The sequence below is a fragment of the Lathyrus oleraceus genome, chromosome 5 (assembly GCF_024323335.1).
Source record: "Lathyrus oleraceus cultivar Zhongwan6 chromosome 5, CAAS_Psat_ZW6_1.0, whole genome shotgun sequence".
Classification (NCBI taxonomy): Eukaryota; Viridiplantae; Streptophyta; class Magnoliopsida; order Fabales; family Fabaceae; genus Lathyrus; species Lathyrus oleraceus.
In genome coordinates this window covers 551825397-551843619 of record NC_066583.1, presented here as the reverse complement: position 1 = coordinate 551843619, position 18223 = coordinate 551825397, and the positions used below count along the sequence as shown (strand labels likewise).

The following is an 18223-nucleotide window of genomic DNA, read 5'->3' as shown; positions in this document are numbered from 1 at the left end:
TTCTCAATTTCTGCTTGACTGGCGGGCATTCTGGCTTCAACGGAAATTTATGCTCCACAATATCATAATCCAACCCAGGAATTTCTTGATAGGACCAAGCAAACACATCTGAATACTCTCGAAGAAGATCAATCAACCCCTTCTTAACATCTGGACACAGTCGACACCCAATCTTGACTTCCTTCACATCATCCTTGGAACCCAAGTTGACTAGCTCGATCTGCTCTTCGAACGACTAAATGGTCTTTTCATCTTGCTCAAGAAAGACGAGATAATTCATCATTCACTTCTACATCACTTTCCTCTTCGGCCTCAAACATAGGGAATTCAAAATTTGGAGAAGGAGAAGGATCATTGTATTCAATGGGGTTAGGAACCAACCTGCATAATGATTTGACATTTTGATTTTAGAGAATTGAATTTGTGACCAAATATTATGCAGATGGACAATTATATTGTTTATTTATGTTTTTTCTGATTACCATTTTTAGAATAAAGCAAAAAGTTCAAACAAACACCATAGATGTGGATGAATAGAATTAATTTTATTAATGATCAAATTGAAATGCCCAAACAATGTTCACTTCTCCCTTAGGCATAGGAGAAGGATTTTTTTTAAAACATAAAAGTAATTACTTAGATCGATGCAAAATAATAGGAATATCAATAGTAATCCAATTGTTGCACGTCTTTCCATGCGTTACAAAGTTGGTGCAGTCTTCCTCTTCGCTATCCTCTAGCACAACAGCTAAGTGTTGTTCATTGCCATGAATGAACCCTCCGCTACGGAAGCTAAGTTGCATATCTTCAGATCTAACAGTTGATGAACCTTTCTGGAACCCCAAACCAGTTCTGCCCTTGTTGTCGGAGACCTCTAACATGCGCCCCCATTGATCAACAGTACCTTCTTCAACAATCTTTTGAGCATCTTTCAATGAGGACATAGGTGCTCCAACTCTTTTCTCAGAAGCAATAGATAAGGCTTGGAATGGAGTTCCAACCTCATCCTCAACTTCAATGTAAGAGAAAGATGACAAATGGCTAACCAACAACGCTTTCTCTCCACCGACAATCACAAGCTTGCCATTCTTGACAAATTTAAGCTTTTGGTGCAAAGTGGAAGTAAAAGCTCCTGTGTCATGGATCCATGGCCTTCCCAATAAACAGTTGTAGGCCAGGTGGATATCCATTACTTGAAAAGTAATCTGAAAATCACTCGGACCTATCTTGACTGGAAGGTCCACTTCACCAATTATTGTTTTGCGTGAACCATCAAAAGCTTTGACGATTACGCCGCTATACCTCATGGGCACTCCTTGATAAGATAGCTTCGACAAAGTTGACTTCGGAAGCACATTCAGTGACGACCCGGTGTCAACAGGCACGTTTGACAAAGCATCTTCCTTATAATTCATCGAGATGTGCAAAGCCAAATTATGGTTTCTGCCCTCCTTAGGGAGTTCTTCGTCGCAAAAACTGAGATTGTTACAAGAAGTGATGTTAGCCACGATGTGATCGAACTGATCCACAGTAACATCATGCTCTACAAACTCTTGTTCGAGAAATCTCTGTAGTGCTTCTCTGTGTGTTTCGGAATTCATCAGCAGAGACAACACTGAAATTTTTGAGGGGGTCTGGAGCAGTTGCTCTACCACATTGAACTCGCTCCTTTTGATTAGCCGGAGTACCTCATCATTATCATTGGTTTTCAAATTGCTGGATTCACCAGACTTATCTTTTGAACAGTCAACTGGGTCTACACTAGGCACCTCCGTTTTCTTACCAACAAGTGTTTCCTCTTTATCCTTTGGGAACATCGGCCCAAACACTCGACCACTGCGGGTCACCTTTGTAACATCAGCAATGCTCACTACTGAACTAGTCGTAGGTAACGGGACCTCTTGACCATCCTTCATCATTGTAGCATTATACTGATATGGCACAACTTTATCAGATGAATACGGGACTGGGCCCGCTAACCGTATTACCAACGGCGATACTGATCTTCGACTGTTGTTGTTATTGGAGTCATACTGGATTACCAACCACTCTTGTTGCTTGAAAACGGGCACTATGACATTTACGTCGTCATCTACATTATGGGATTGAACAATTTGGATCATGCCTTCATCCATCAGGCGTTGGATGTCCCTTTTCACAATTTCACAACCCCTCAGGTTAACACTACAAACAGCACAAGCATCATGGTCGTGCTCACATTCACTTACCAAACAAACATCCTTATGCATCTGCACTAAGGACCTCTTGATAAAACGCACATCAAAAACTTTGAATTCTCCAGGACAACCATCCACCATATTCACTAAAGAGTTCCCATGAGCGGGAAAAGGGTTTGCTTTCACATTTGGTGCACAGTCCTCGAAGGACATCATACCACTCTTCATAAGCTTCTGAACATCATACTTTAATGGATAGCAGTTCTCAATATCATGTTCGGGTGCTTCTTGGGGAAAAGCACAACAGAGCTCAGGTTTATACCACCAAGGAAGTGGTTCTGGAATCTGCGGTGGGTTCCTCGGTTGAATTAAGTTCTTGAGAACTAACGAGGGATACAACTCTGCATATGACATAGGATTCGGGTCAAAAGAGACCTTCTTCCTCTCAAAGTTTTGTTTATGATGATTGTTGTTGGTATTCTTGTTGTTGTAGGTGTTTGTTCTTTGCTACGGTTGTTGTTGTTGACATTGTGGTTATTGAACTGGTGTTGTTTGTTGATTAGAAAATATCGGAATTACTGAGGATACTTGATGATGATGATGTTGACGGGATGTTGGATTTCTTCTGATTTGAGGCCTCATCTGCCTCCCACTGATTACTGCATTCGTCTCACTGTCTTTCTTCTAACCAAAGTTACTACCATACCTCTTGCTTGCTGATGCCTCATCTTTTGACAAACGTCCCTCTCGGACTCCTTCCTCAAGCCTCATCCCCATGTTTACCATTTCGGTAAAGTCATTGGGGGCACTAGCAATCATTCGTTCATAGTAAAATTAACTCATAGTTTTCAAGAAGATCTTTGTCATTTCTTTTTCCTCCAAAGGAGGAGTGATCTGGGCAGCCAATTCCCTCCATCGTTGCGCATACTCTTTAAATGCCTCTTTGTCCTTCTAAGACATAGACCTCAGCTGGTCTCTATCTGGCGCCATGTCCAGATTGTACTTATACTGCTTGATAAAACCCTCTCCCAAGTCATTGAAAGTGTTAATGCTTGCACTATCCAATCCAATGTACCAACGGAGTGCAACGCCAGTCAAACTATCTTGGAAGTAGTGGATAAGAAATTGATCATTGTCAGTGTGAGTAGACATCTTGCGGGCATACATCATAAGATGACTGAGTGGACAAGAGTACCCCTTATACTTTTCAAAGTCGGGCACTTTGAACTTCACCGGGATCTTGATGTTGGGCACTAAGCACAACTCAGCAGCACTCTTCCCAAAAAAATCTTTACCTCTCAATGTCTTCAATTCCTTGCGCAGCTCAAGAAACTGATCTTTCATCTCGCCCATCTTCTCATAAACATCCGGACCCTCAGAAGGCTCAGAATAATAAATGGTGTCCTCTACGCGAGGCAAAGTGTGCACAATAGGAGCTGGCACGGACATGACCGGGCTAGATGCCGGCATGGAAGCAAAGGTAGGCGCAAAGCCTTCTGGCACAAAGTTGGACGACATTCCCCACAGGAATTCGGCAGGCATAGTTGGTGCGAAGTAGGCGGCAGCAGCAGGCACGGTAGAGGTAGTCACCTCTGAAGTAACATTCCTCGCGGGAGAAGTTGCAGGCGTTGGAGAAGATTAACTTTGGGAAGCAAGAATTGACTCCATCATGACAATCAGGAGGGCGATCTCGTCCTTCAGCTCTCTGTTCTCTTGCTCTAAGTGTTCCATGATTTTCAGATGATTGGCTCAGGTATTGTACCGGTGAGTCAGCTTGGCTAAAGCACAGAAGAAACACCAATCAGACATCTGGCGAAAACCTGCTTATGCAAATGATGCATGAAATGCAATGCTTGATTAGTTTTTGTTTTCAAGGAACTTACTATATTATTTGCAAATATATATAAATATATATATATATATATATATATATATATATATATATATATATATATATATATATATATATATATATATATATATATATATATATATATATATATATATATATATATATATATATATATATGGCAATTGCAACAATTTGATATGACCAAAAATCTCTTTTTATTTATATAAATTGGAAGGATTACACTGAGTACAATTTCAGAAACCAAATGAAAAATACAAGAGAAAAGCAGACTAGTCATCCTAAGGATCCCCAACAACAATGTCAGAAGATCTGGCTGTAGGCGCGTACTTCCTTCGAATGTGACGGATCTCGGTCTCAAAAGAAGTCTTCATCTGAGTCTTCTCGAGGACAAGCTGATCAACAATCTTCTTCCAAGCAACAAAAGGCTGAGACATGCTAGAAGATGGAACCTCTAGCTCTCTCTGTCTTTTCATCACTCGGTCTTCAAGTAGCTCAATAAGTGCATCTTTTTCCTTAGATTCCAACTGCAACTCTTCATTCTTCTTGCTCAAAGCACGGAAATGCTCTTCCCACATATCCTTCTCTTGCTTCATCTTGGCGAGCGCGTCTTCCAACTCCTCTACATCTTGATTAGGGAGAGTTAATGGCTCAACCACAACCATAGACACGGGTCTCTCACAAGGATAAGCCATCTTCAATTCCAAGGCTCTCTTCTTCACCCAAAGAGTGTAAGCATCCAAAGCTACACAATTGCACGGACCAAACTCGGATCTTCCTTTCCTATGCACATTATGCGAAGCATGCACAATCTTCTGCTTCAAATGTTGGAGATCTTTACCCTCTTGATAGAAAAGACCTTCTAACGACATGTTATTAGGCTTGTCTCTCAAGGGGAACCCAAGTTGACGACGAGCCAAAGCAGGGTTGTAGTTAATTCCTTCTTTTGTACCAATGAGAGGCACATTAGAGAATTCACCACAACTATCAATAATCTCCAAACTGCTTAAGGATGGATCATACCAAACTATATCATCATTAGTGAGAGACATAAGTCTCTGAGACCACCGTAGACATTGTTTGTTCTCCATAAAAGCAGGTGTCTGAGGCAATTGCGAAATCAACCACTTGTACAGAAGAGGACTGCAACAAACAATAGTTCCACCACCCTTAGAATTCCTTAGATGCAAAGAGAAATACATATCACCCAACAAAGTAGGCACAAGATTCCCAATCAAGAAAAGTCTAATGGCATTAACATCACCAAAATCGTCAATGTTTGGGAACAAAGCTAATCCATAAATGAGCAACACAAAGATAGCTTCAAAAGAATCCGCACTACCGGCTTGAGCAAAAGCAGTAGCTTCCTTGATGAGGAAATCAGATGGCAACCCAAATAATCCTCCTTTCTTTACCCAATGAGCCTCTATCTCATACTTCTTCAAGTGGAGAGCTTCAGCAATAAGATGAGACCGGGGAATCTCCTCAAATCCACTAAAAGGTACTCTACTAGAAACAGGTATCCCCAAAAGACAAGAATACTCCTCCAAGGTAGGCACAAGCTAAAAATCTAGGAAAGTGAAATAGTGGTAGAGAGGATCATAGAACTGCACCAATTCACTCAAAAGTCCTTCAACCACATCAGCAGACAAGATAGACAGAAGCTTCCCATGGCGTTGTTTGAAGTCCAAGGGATCTAATACAAAAGATGCTAGCTTCCTTAACTCTTTCAAGTCGGGACATCTGAAACTGTACTTCTTAGTGTTCCTTCAACCACAATCCATGGTCTGAATATATTTGCAAATAATACCTCAGTTCCTTGAAATTTTCGTGTGATGAATGTTATGATGCGCATGAATGCATGAATGCAACAATCACAAATAAGGGATCACACACAAGGGAAACAAACAAGGGTCAAGGTATGAATCAATTCATTGTCAAGATCAATCATCCATTTTGGTGGATTATGGTTTACACCTTATCAACACCCAAGTTCCATTGATATTGACAAGACTTGATTGGATCAACCAAGAATCAAGGGTTTGTTGTGAGTCACGAGCATGGAGTCTAGGTAAGAACCATCTCAAAGGAGTGAACTAAGGATAAAAACTTGTAGATCATGTTCTAAAAAGTTCCCAGAGTCTTAATTCCATCTATCGGATATTACAGGTTAAGATGACTGACTCATCGACCCATAATATTCTCAAGAGAAACTCGTTTGAGTGTAGTATCGCGTAACAACCGTTATCAAGTCTACACTTGAACAGTTTCCGCACTACGTCCTAAATAGGCCAAGAGAGGGTAAATGTTCTATGGTCCTCAGCTTCTCGGACCCAAATTAGAGATAGTAATGCTTAACCACAAATACTTGTGTGACATTTCCAAATCCAAAAGGGTCTCCACTGAGCAGATGGATCTCAAGCCAACTTGTTAAGGACTACTCCACACAAGTCAAACATGACTATACCATCCTCCTATCTTAATTACACTCAAGTTCGGGTTAGAACTTATCTCACCACTCAGAGATCACCAAGTACAACAAACAAATTATATCACACATACATATCTCACCACTCAGACGCTCTTGCAACATTAGCGTCAATGATTATAGTGAAGTATTGGAATGAAGTTCCCAATTTATCTGTGATGCGTCTTGATAGGCCAGCTCATGTGTTTACTATTGAAGAAATCAAAGATGAGAAGCCATGGTATTATGATATCAAATGTTTCCTTCAAAGTCAAATATACCCGCCTGGGGCATCTTTGAAATATAAGAAGACTTTGAGAAGATTAGCCGGTAATTTCTACTTGAATGGTGATATATTGTACAAGAGAAACTTCGACATGGTTTTGCTCAGATGCGTGGATAGACACGAAGCAGACTTGTTGATGACCGAAGTGCATGAAGGTTCCTTTGGTACTCATTCCTCTACATCTTGATTACGGAGAGTTAATGGCTCAACCACAACCATAGACACGGGTCTCTCACAAGGATAAGGCATCTTCAATTCCAAGGCTTTCTTCTTCACCCAAAGAGTGTAAGCTTCCAAAGTTACACAATTACACGGACCAAACTCGGATCTTCCTTTCCTATGCACATTATGCCAAGCATGCACAATCTTCTGCTTCAAATGTTGGGGATCTTTACCCTCTTGATAGAAAAGACCTTCTAACGACATGTTATTAGGCTTGTCTCTCAAGGGGAACCCAAGTTGACGACGAGCCAAAGCAGGGTTGTAGTTAATTCCTCCTTGGGTGCCAATGAGAGGCACATTAGATGATTCACCACAAGCATCAATAATATCCAAACTGCTCAATGATGGATCATACCAAACTATATCATCATTAGTGAGAGACATAAGTCTCTAAGACCACCGTAGACATTATTTGTTCTCCACAAAAGCAGGTGTCTGAGGCAAGTGCAAAATAAACCACTTGTACAAAAGAGGAATACAACATACAATCATTCCACCACCTTTAAAATTCCTTAGATGCAAAGAGAAATACATATCACTCAACAAAGTAGGCACAGGATTCCCAATCAAGAAAAGTCTAATGACGTTAACATCAACAAAACCGTCAATGTTAGGGAACAAAGCTAATCCATAGATGAGCAACATAAAGATATCTTCAATAGCATCCACACTACCGGCTTGAGCAAAAGCAGTAGCTTCCTTGATGAGGAAATCAGATGGAAACCCAAACAATCCTCCTTTCTTCACCCAATGAGCCTTTATCTCAGGCTTCTTCAAGTGAAAAGCTTCAACAATAATACTAGATCAGCGAATCTCCTCCAATCCACTAAAAGGCACTCTATTAGAAACAGGTATCCCCAAAAGATGAGAATACTCCTCCAATGTAGGAACAAGCTGAAAATCTGGAAAAAGTGAAACAATGGTAGAGAGGATCATAGAACTGCACTAGCACACTCAAGACTCCTTCAACCACATCAGCAGACAAGATGGATAGAAGCTTCCCATGACGTTGTTTGAAGTCCAAGGCATCTAATACAAAAGATTCTAGCTTCCTTAACTCTTTCAAGTCGGGACATCTGAAACTGTACTTCTTAGTGTTCCTTCGTCCATAATCCATGGTCTGAAAATATTTGCAAATAATACCTCAGTTCCTTGAAATTTTCGTGTGATGAATGTTATGATGCGCATGAATGCAACAATCACAAATAAGGGATCAAACACAAGGCAAACAAAGGTCAAGGGATGAATCAAGTCATCGTCAAGATCAATCATCCATTTTGGTGGATTATGGTTTACACCTTATCAACACCCAAGTTCCATTGATATTGACAAGACTTGATTGGATCAACCAAGAATCAAGGGTTTGTTGTGAGTCACGAGCATGGAGTCTAGGTAAGAACCATCCCAAAGGAGTGAACTAAGGATAAAAACTTGTAGATCATGTTCTAAAAAGTTCCCAGAGTCTTAATTCCATCTATCGGATATTACAGGTTAAGATGACTGACTCATCGACCCATAATATTCTCAAGAGAAACTCGTTTGAGTGTAGTATCGCGTAACAACCGTTATCAAGTCTACACTTGAACAGTTTCCGCACTACGTCCTAAATAGGCCAAGAGGGGGTAAATGTTCTACGGTCCTCAGCTTCTCGGACCCAATTAGAGATAGCAATGCCTAACCACAAATACTTGTGTGACATTTCTAAATCCAAAAGAGTCTCCACTGAGCCAATAGGTCTCAAGCCAACTTGTTAATGACTACTCCACATAAGTCGAACATGACTATACCATCCTCCTATCTTAATTGCACTCAAGTTCAGGTTAGAACTTATCTCACCGCTCAGAGATCACCAAGCACAACAAGCAGATTATATCACACATACATATATACAAACATCACATATATACAAATCTATACACACAAAAAGTAGGCTAAACCTACTGGAGACTACTCCCCAGCAGAGTCGCCACTTAACTTTTGTAGCGGTAAATTCGTGATCATCGAGGTATGGATAAGCTAGAGATCAAAGAGTCGCCACCGCGCTTTTATTGTTTCTAAGGAAAAGGGAAAAAGTACGAACAAAACCCGAAAGTAAGAAGTTTTTAAATCAAAACTAATAAAATGTCAGAGATTACAGGTAAGGGGGTTGGTTACACAGAGGGAAGGTGTTAGCACCCAAAGTGTCCTAGGTACTCCTAGGGAGCCCTTTTGTGTGCATATGTACTTGGTATAAAGTGATGTTTACAAACAAATAGAATGGGGGGATGAGAAAATAATTCATTAATTATATTTTTGTGTTTGACAAGACCTTCGGTCTTGTGCCTACGTACCAACATAAAATAAGGGATCAAAACCTCGTAGTTCGTGATACAAATTCCAAAGTGGATGCATTGCTTTTAGTAAAAATTAGGTTTGAAAGGCACAAAGGCCTAAAAATGGTTTGAATGAGTTAGTTCTTTTTGGCTTTTTGAAAGTTTAAGTCTAGTATAGTTAAGTCTGTTTACAAGTTTGATTTAAGATAATAAGTTTGAAAATGCAATGGCATAAGGCCAAAGTTTCTATCTTTTTGCAAAAGTTGTCAAAGTTTAGAATAAAATAAGTTCAATCAAAGAAGGTTTTGAAAAATATAGGGAGAGATTTTAAAATTAAAGTGTGGAGAAGATGAAGAGACTATCCTATGTACAAAATTAAAAGTTTAGAGTTGAAAAGATCTGACCAAATGGGTAGCAATCTAATAGACAAGAATGTCAATAGAAACCCACAATTCCCTTAGACTTTTAGAATAAAGCAACACACAAATGCACAATTATATTATCTTGAAGATAAAAAGCATCAAATAAATATGGCCACATCCAAGCTTATCCAGTCCATGATCTTCCTCAAAATAGCCCAGGTAATAGATGAATTTCACAAGTCATAGGTTCAAAGTAACAGCTTCACAATGATCATGTTGCAAATGAACTCAGAGAGATCTTAAATGATGTATCAGATGAAGTTTCAAATTGCAAGCACTTGGTTTCTTAATAAGTTGGCATTGGCCAAGTCCTTTAGCATAAGAAGGTTGCCTAGATTCTAAGTCAATTTGTCCAAGATCAAGCCAACAGTCCACGCAAAAGTTTTTTTAGGGTTTTTGTTGTTATTATGTACATTAATTGTCAAAGACCACACAAACAAGCAAAGTATACACAAACAAAATATATCACACAATATGGTCCAAATGGACAAAGTGAAAATTGCATTAACATAAACAATTAGAATGATATGAATAATGGAAAATGAAATGAAGTGCTAAAAGTAAATTGCATTAAAGTAAATGGCTTGAAATTAATAGTTAGTAGTTAATAGGTTAGAAGTTAGTATTGTTTTGCTTTTGCTTTTCATTTTAAGACATTCTTTGGAGAACACTCAACCCACTTATCACAAGCATGGATCCTTGAACCAAGACATCTTCCAAAGGAAGGAAAAAAGGCCAAGTTTCCACACAATACCATGAAAGAGGGGATACTTACAATCTCACTAACTAGAATGTTTATGCCTTTTATGTCACAAATTTAGCACTATGTTAAGTAATCGTATTTGGACTTATGTAGAAGTCACAACTATTTGAGGTCGGGCAATAGAATTTTGGAGTTAATGCATGTTAGAGACATAGTATAATAGACTATTCTCATGAAACATACCACACACAAAAAAGAATATGTAAAAGAGGTGGCCTAATCTCATCCATACTTATGTTGATTTTTCAATCAACTAGCCTTAGGATTTTGAGATATCATAGGCCAAATGGAATGAATGAATGAAGAAGGGGAATAAGATGAAGTGGGAGGGGAATGGATCAAAACACAAATTGGTCAAAGGAGGACTTTTACCAAATTAATATCATCCATTCATTTTGGGAGATGGAATGTACATTCCATCAATCCCCTAAATCCAATGATATTAATTTGACAAAGTCAAATCAACCTTGACCAAGTCCCAACAACAATAGTCCAACTCAAACAAGTCATCACAATTGGTCTACAAAATTATTTGGCATTTAATCAAATTAAAAAAATACTAAAATAAGGCATTTAAATTAAATATGGTTTGTCCAATTCCTAAAATCTCATCAAAACACCAAAGAAATGACCATGAGATTTATCATAGGTCAAACAAGGTCAAAGGACCTTGGAGAAATATTTTCATAATTTTAGGATATTTAAAAATATCTTTAAACAATTAAAAACAAATGAAAAATCAATTAAATCATGAAAAATATTAATAATGATCCAAAAAATAATTTTAATTCAGAATATGAAATAGGAAAATATTTGAAAATTTTTGGTGAAACTCTCATATTTTTTGGATCAATATTAAAATTAATATGAATTAATGAAAATAAAGCAATTAAATGGAAATTCAAATAATCAGAAAAAACGTGGACCACTTGATCTCCCTCATTAATTGAGGTGGCAGATCAAGTGGCCACCAGTGCGTGTTCCATGTGGTCTCTAGTCAACTGAACAACACGCGTGGTAATTAGAAACAACGCTTAGAATTAAAACAATTCAAATTAATCCAAAGGCTCAGAACCAAGCCAGCACATCACCGACGTCCAAAGGTCGGTCGTCTTCTCCGGCGACCCTAGCGGGACTGGTTCACTCATCATCATTAAAAAATGAAAAAGGAGGACATGATCTGAAAGAAAAAATGGCGTAGAGCACGAATATGACCTCAACTTATCCTAACTCCAAGTATATTGAGAGATACATGGAGTTGAAATTTGAGGTACATGAACTGAGTTGCTTCGATTTGGCCTAAAATCAACTTAATCTTCTTTCCTACATTGGTAGGACTTCATACAACCAAAGAATCAAGAGAATTGAGCAATATTTAGAGAGAATCGAAGAGATTAAAATTTCTGGAAAATACCTTCAATGTAGGTCTGGATTCAGCTGTTCTTGCCTTGGCTCGTGCTTGATCTCACTCTAAATGCTTGCAGAAGAAGAATTGAATGCTCAAAAGGTCTTGGATCCCTTGAGTTTTGAATCTCAAACAGTGAGAATTCAAACTCAATTTCAAGTGAAATTCTTAGGATTATCCTTTAGAATATGAGGGTTAGAGGTTTGGGATCAAAGTTGGCATGAATGTGTGTGAAATTCTAAGCATATGGAGCTTTATTTATAGCCAATTCAATTGATATTTGCACAATTGAAGTGAATTTCCAAAATTAGCAATGTGTGATGCATGAGTGCATGGGCGTGTGCAGGCCCATGAAATCACTCTATCTGATCCATAATTGAGTGTAAGCAATGCTGAAGTCGTGTTGGAATGCTAGGAAAATATGCATGGATGTTTGAAGTTCAATCTTGCCAAATGATGATACCATGTTCAAGCCATGTGCAGCCTATTCATTTCTTGTCCAAAATGGATGAATTTGGGCTTTTTGGAAAGGTTAGATCAAGAAGAAAAACTTTTATGTTCAACACTTTTCCATTTGAAGCTTGGAACTTGAAGAATTTTGAGGTGGAAGTTTGGAAATTTTAACATATTAAAAAAATTCTAAGTGTCAAGCCATATGTCTCAATATTCCACCTTGCTTAACTTTTTATGTGAGCTTCAAATGAGAATAGTGTCTTCATAAAAGTTGTAGCTCTCCCAAATACATTAAAAATGGTCACCAATTTCATGTCATTTGGATTTGAAATGATAGAGTTATGCATTTTTGAAGTTTGGAAAAATCACTTGATCAATGGTATAGGTCAAAAATGACCTATAATGTAGCCTCATATCACATGCTCAAAAAAGTTGAATTAGCTCTCACTCCAAACATAAAATTTGAAGTAGACCTCTTTAATTTGATTGTGAAACTTGGAAATCTTCCATCTCATAAAAATTGAGCAAGTTATGGCCTTGGGAAGTTGACTTTCAAATTAGGGTATGAACAAAATGACCTATAATCTTTCAACATAGAAAATGATTTTCCAAGCAAAACTAGCTCTAGGTATCAACATAAACGTTGTTTGGAATGTCATTTAGAGTAAGGTTTCTCTTGGAATAATTTTCATATGGTAAACATTGCAGGAGATGGGGTCTAGGGAGACCCAATTTTGATCAGATGAATTTATCTGGCCAACAACCATCAACCAACTTGCTAATATTCAATTCTCTTGACTTTCTAGGCTCATGGTATACCATATATGCATAAGATTATGAAATTTGAAGTGTCCCTTGAGAAATTTGATCAATTGGTGAGATAGCTTGTTGGAGAAGTTACTCAAGATACCCAGTCAAACTAGGGTTTCCAAGGCAAATCACCCTTAAACTCTTGAAGAAAACTTGATCAATATAACATGTAGTAACAAATGGAACTCATATATGATGCTCATAACCATTCTTGTATCAATTCATGGTTGTGCTCTTTGTCATGAGGGTATCAAACCCTAGATATGAACTTGATAGACCAATGGAGATCATGCCCTTCCTACAAAAGAGTTAATCAAATGCAAAGACATATTTTTGGTATTTTGGTTAGTAAAATGATAAAATAAAAGTATGATACAATCACAAAGTGCTTGGTGATCTCTCCCAAAATAAACCCAGTGAATGAGGGGTAAGGAGGATGCCAAGATATGATCCCAATGCTAATGCTTATGCTGAATTTGCATGAGGGATCTTAGGGTCAAAATTAGGGTCTTACAGTTGCTTATTGGAAAGGCCATGGATCCAGGAGGCAGGAGTTGTTACCTCCACTTTGCATCAGAAACTTAAATTTGTGAAGCATGGGAAGCTTGTGATTGTTGGTGGGGAGAAGGCGTTGTTGGTTAGCCACCTGTCATGTTTCTCTTACATTGAAGTTGAGGATGAGGTTGGAACTTCATTCCAGGCCTTATCTATTACTGCTGAAAAGAGAGTTGGGGCACCTATGTCCTCATTAAAAGATGCCAAGAAGATTGTGGAAGAAGGCGATGTTGATCAGTGGGGGTGCATGGTAGAGGTCTCCGACAACAAAGGCAGAACCAGTTTGGGGTTCCAGAAAGGTTCTGCAAGTCCTGAAGATATGCAACTTAGCTTCCATTGCGGAGGGTTCATTCATGGCAATGAACAACACTTAGTTGTTGTGCTAGAGGATGACGAAGAGGAAGACTGCACCAATTTTGTGACGCATGGAAAGGCTTGCAACAATTGGACTGCTGTTGATATTCCTGTTATTTTGCATTGATCTAAGTAATTGCTTTTATATGTTTTCAAAATCCTTCTCCTATGCATAAGGGAAAAGAGAATATTGTTTGGGAATTTTGAAAATGGTAATCACAAAAAACATAAATAAATTATATAATTGTCCATCTGCATAATATTTGGTCACAAATCCACTTCTCTAAAATCAAAATATCAAATTATTATGCAGGTTGGTTCCTAACCTCATTGAATACAATGATCCTTCTCCTTCTCCAAATTTTGAATTCCCTGTGTGTGAGGCCGAGGAGGAAAGTGATGAGGAAGTGAGTAATGAATTGTCTCATCTTCTTGAGCAAGATGAAAAGATCATTCAGTCGTTTGAAGAGCAGATTGAGCTAGTCAACTTGGGTTCCGAGGATGATGTGAAGGAAGTCAAAATTGGGTCTCAGCTGTGTCTAGATGTCAAGAAAGGGTTGATTGATCTTCTTCGAGAGTATTTAGATATGTTTGCTTGATCCTATCAATACATGCCTGGTTTGAATTCTGAGATTGTGGAGCATAGATTGCCGTTAAAGCCAGAATGCCCGCCAGTCAAGCAGAAGTTGAGAAGAACGCATCCTGATATAGCTGTGAAGATTAAGGAGGAAGTGCAGAAACAGATTGACGTTGGGTTCCTTGTAACCGCTGAGTATCCGTAATGGGTGGCCAATATTGTGCCTGTGCCGAAGAAAGATGGAAAAGTGTGCATGTGTGTCGACTATCGAGATTTCAATAAAGCCAGTCCAAAAGATGATTTCCCTCTGCCACACATTGATATGTTAGTAGACAATACTGCTAAATTCAAAGTCTTTTCGTTTATGGATGGATTTTTTCGGATATAATCAAATCAAGATGGAACCCGAAGATATGGAGAAGACCACATTCAGTACACCTTGGGGAACATTCTGTTATAGAGTGATGCCTTTCGGTCTAAAGAATGCTAGTGCAACTTACCAAAGAGCAATGACTACTCTTTTTCATGATATGATGCATAAAGAGATCAAGGTATATGTCGATGATATGATTGCTAAATCTATTGATAAAGAGGAACATGTTGAGCATTTGTTGAAGCTATTCCAGCGTTTGAGGAAATATAAACTCCGCTTGAATCCCAATAAGTGTACTTTTGGTGTTCGTTCTGGAAAGTTGTTGGGCTTTATTATCAATGAGAAGGGTATTGAGGTTGATCCTGCCAAGGTCAAAGCAATACGAGAGATGCATGCGCCCAAAAACAAGAAGCAAGTCAGAGGTTTTCTCGGTCGCTTGAATTATATTTCCAGATTCATTTCACACATGACTGCCGCATGTGCGCCTATATTCAAGCTTCTTCGGAAAGATCAGTCTTGTGATTGGACCGAAGACTTCCAGAAAGCTTTTGACAGTATCAAAGAATATATGCTTGAGCCTCCGATTTTGTCTCCGCATGTTGAAGGAAGACCGTTGATCATGTATCTGATTGTGCTTGATGAGAGTATGGGTTGTGTTCTTGGTCAACAAGATGAGACTGGAAAGAAAGAATTTGCAATTTACTACCTCAGTAAGAAGGTCACCGACTGTGAGAATCGGTATTCTATGCTTGAGAAGACTTGTTGCGCATTGGCTTGGGCTGCTAAGCGTCTGCGTCAGTATATGTTTAATCATACCACTTGGTTGATAACCAAAGTGGATCCGATCAAGTATATATTTGAGAATCCTGCTTTAACTGGGAGGATTGCCTGTTGGAAGATGTTGTTATCAGAGTATGATATCGAATACCGATCTCAGAAAGCGATCAAAGGTAGTATCTTGATTGATCATTTGGCTCACCAACCGATTGAAGATTACCAGTCAGTGCAGTATGATTTTCCTGATATAGAGATTTTGTACTTGAAAATGAAAGATTGTGATGAACCATTGAGTGAAGAAGGGCCAGAACCTGGTTCCCGTTGGGGAATGGTATTTGATGGAGCTGTTAATCAATATGGAAATGGCATTGGGGTAGTGATCATTACTCCTCAAGGCACGCATCTACCATTTACAGCTAGATTGACTTTCAAGTGTACAAAAAATATGGCAGAATATGAAGCTTATATTATGGGGCTTGAAGAGGCCATGAATCTCAGAATCAAGTAGTTAGATGTCTTCGGAGATTCAGATTTGGTTGTGAATCAAATCAAAGGTGATTGGGAGATAAATCAACCCGGTTTGGTACCGTATAGAGATTATGCGAGGAGGATTTCAACTTTCTTTACAAAGGTTGAGTTTCATCATATCCCTCGAGATGAGAACCGAATGGCAGATGCTCTTGCAACGTTGGCGTCAATGATTGTGGTGAAGTATTGGAATGATGTTCCCAATTTGTCGGTGATGCGTCTTGATAAACCAGCTCATGTGTTTGCTGTTGAAGAGATCAAAGACGAAAAGTCGTGGTATTATGACATCAAATGTGTCCTCCAAAGTCAAATTTACCCGTCTGGGGCATCTTTGAAAGAGAAGAAGACTATGAGAAGATTAGCCGATAATTTCAACTTGAATGGTGATGTACTGTACAAGAGAAACTTCGACATGGTTTTGCTCAGATGCGTGGATAGACACGAAGCAAACTTGTTGATGACTGAAGTGCATGAAGGTTCCTTTGGTACTCATTCCAAAGGACATGCAATGGCAAAAAAGATGTTGCGAGCAAGTTACTATTGGCTGACAATGGAATCTGACTGTTGCAAGTTTATGAAGAAATGCCACAAGTGTCAAATTTATGCTGATAAGATTCATGTTCCTTCGACACTTTTGAATGTTATTTATTTCCCGTGGCCCTTATCCATGTGGGGAATTGATACGATTGGTATGATTGAGCCCAAAGCTTCAAACGGACATCGTTTCATTTTAGTGGCAATCGACTACTTCACAAAATGGGTTGAAGTGGCATCGTATGCAAATGTAACCAAGCAAGTTGTTGTAAGGTTTATCAAGAATCATATCATATGTCGTTATGGTGTGCCAAGTAAGATCATTACTGACAATGGATCGAACTTGAATAATAATATGGTGGAAGCTCTTTGTAAAGACTTCAAGACTGTAAATCATAATTCTTCTCCCTACAGACCCAAGATGAATGGGGCTGTTGAAGCTGCGAATAAGAACATTAAGAAGATTATTTAGAAGATGGTTGTCACGTATAAGGATTGGCATGAGATGCTCCCATTTGCTTTGCATGGGTATCGTACATCCATCTGCGCTTCAACAGGGGCAACCCCTTTTTCTCTTGTATATTGCATGGAAGCAGTGCTCCCCGTAGAGGTTGAGATTCCTTCGCTGTGTGTGCTCATGGAAGCCAAGTTAACTGAGGCTGAATGTTGTCAGACCAGGTTTGACAAGCTGAATTTAATTGAAGAGAAAAGATTGATTGCCATGTGTCATGGACAGTTATATCAGCAGAGGATGAAGAAAGCTTTTGATAAGAAGGTCAGTCCTCGTGTGTTCAGAGAAGGTGACCTTATGCTCAAGAAGATCTTGTCATTCAAACCAGATTCTAGGGGGAAATGGACTCCTAATTATGAAGGCCCATATGTTGTTAAGAGATCCTTTTCAGGCGGTGCTTTGATTCTTACAACTATGGATGGTGAAGAGTTCGCTCGTCCTGTGAACGCAGATGCAGTCAAGAAATACTTCGCCTAAGAAGAAAAGAACAGCTCACTAAGTTGAAAACCCGGAAGGGAGGCTTAGGAAAAAATGAGCGTCTCGGTGGATTGAAAACCCGAAAGGGCGATCCAGGCAAAAATTAGAGACATAAAAACAGAAAAAAAAATTCGATAAGTTGAGTACCCCACCTTAAGGCAACTTATGCAAAAATTAGGGATCACGACAAGTAACTGCAGTCTGTTGATCGACTAGTATCAGAAAGACATTTGTTGAGCAAGAGGGTTGACGTTGATTCATCATCCCAGTAGCGCCCAAGAGCACATTGGATATCAAGAGTTGGTAGAAGGATTAAGGATCATTTGTATTCAATGTAACCCTTTTCCATG

General features: G+C 38.9%; 1 protein-coding gene across 1 annotated transcript in view; it reads right to left on the bottom strand.

Moving 5' to 3' along the window:
• Positions 1-18223, bottom strand: part of LOC127082006 (uncharacterized) — a 104755-nt gene that overhangs the window by 63662 nt on the left and 22870 nt on the right. The window lies entirely within an intron of this gene.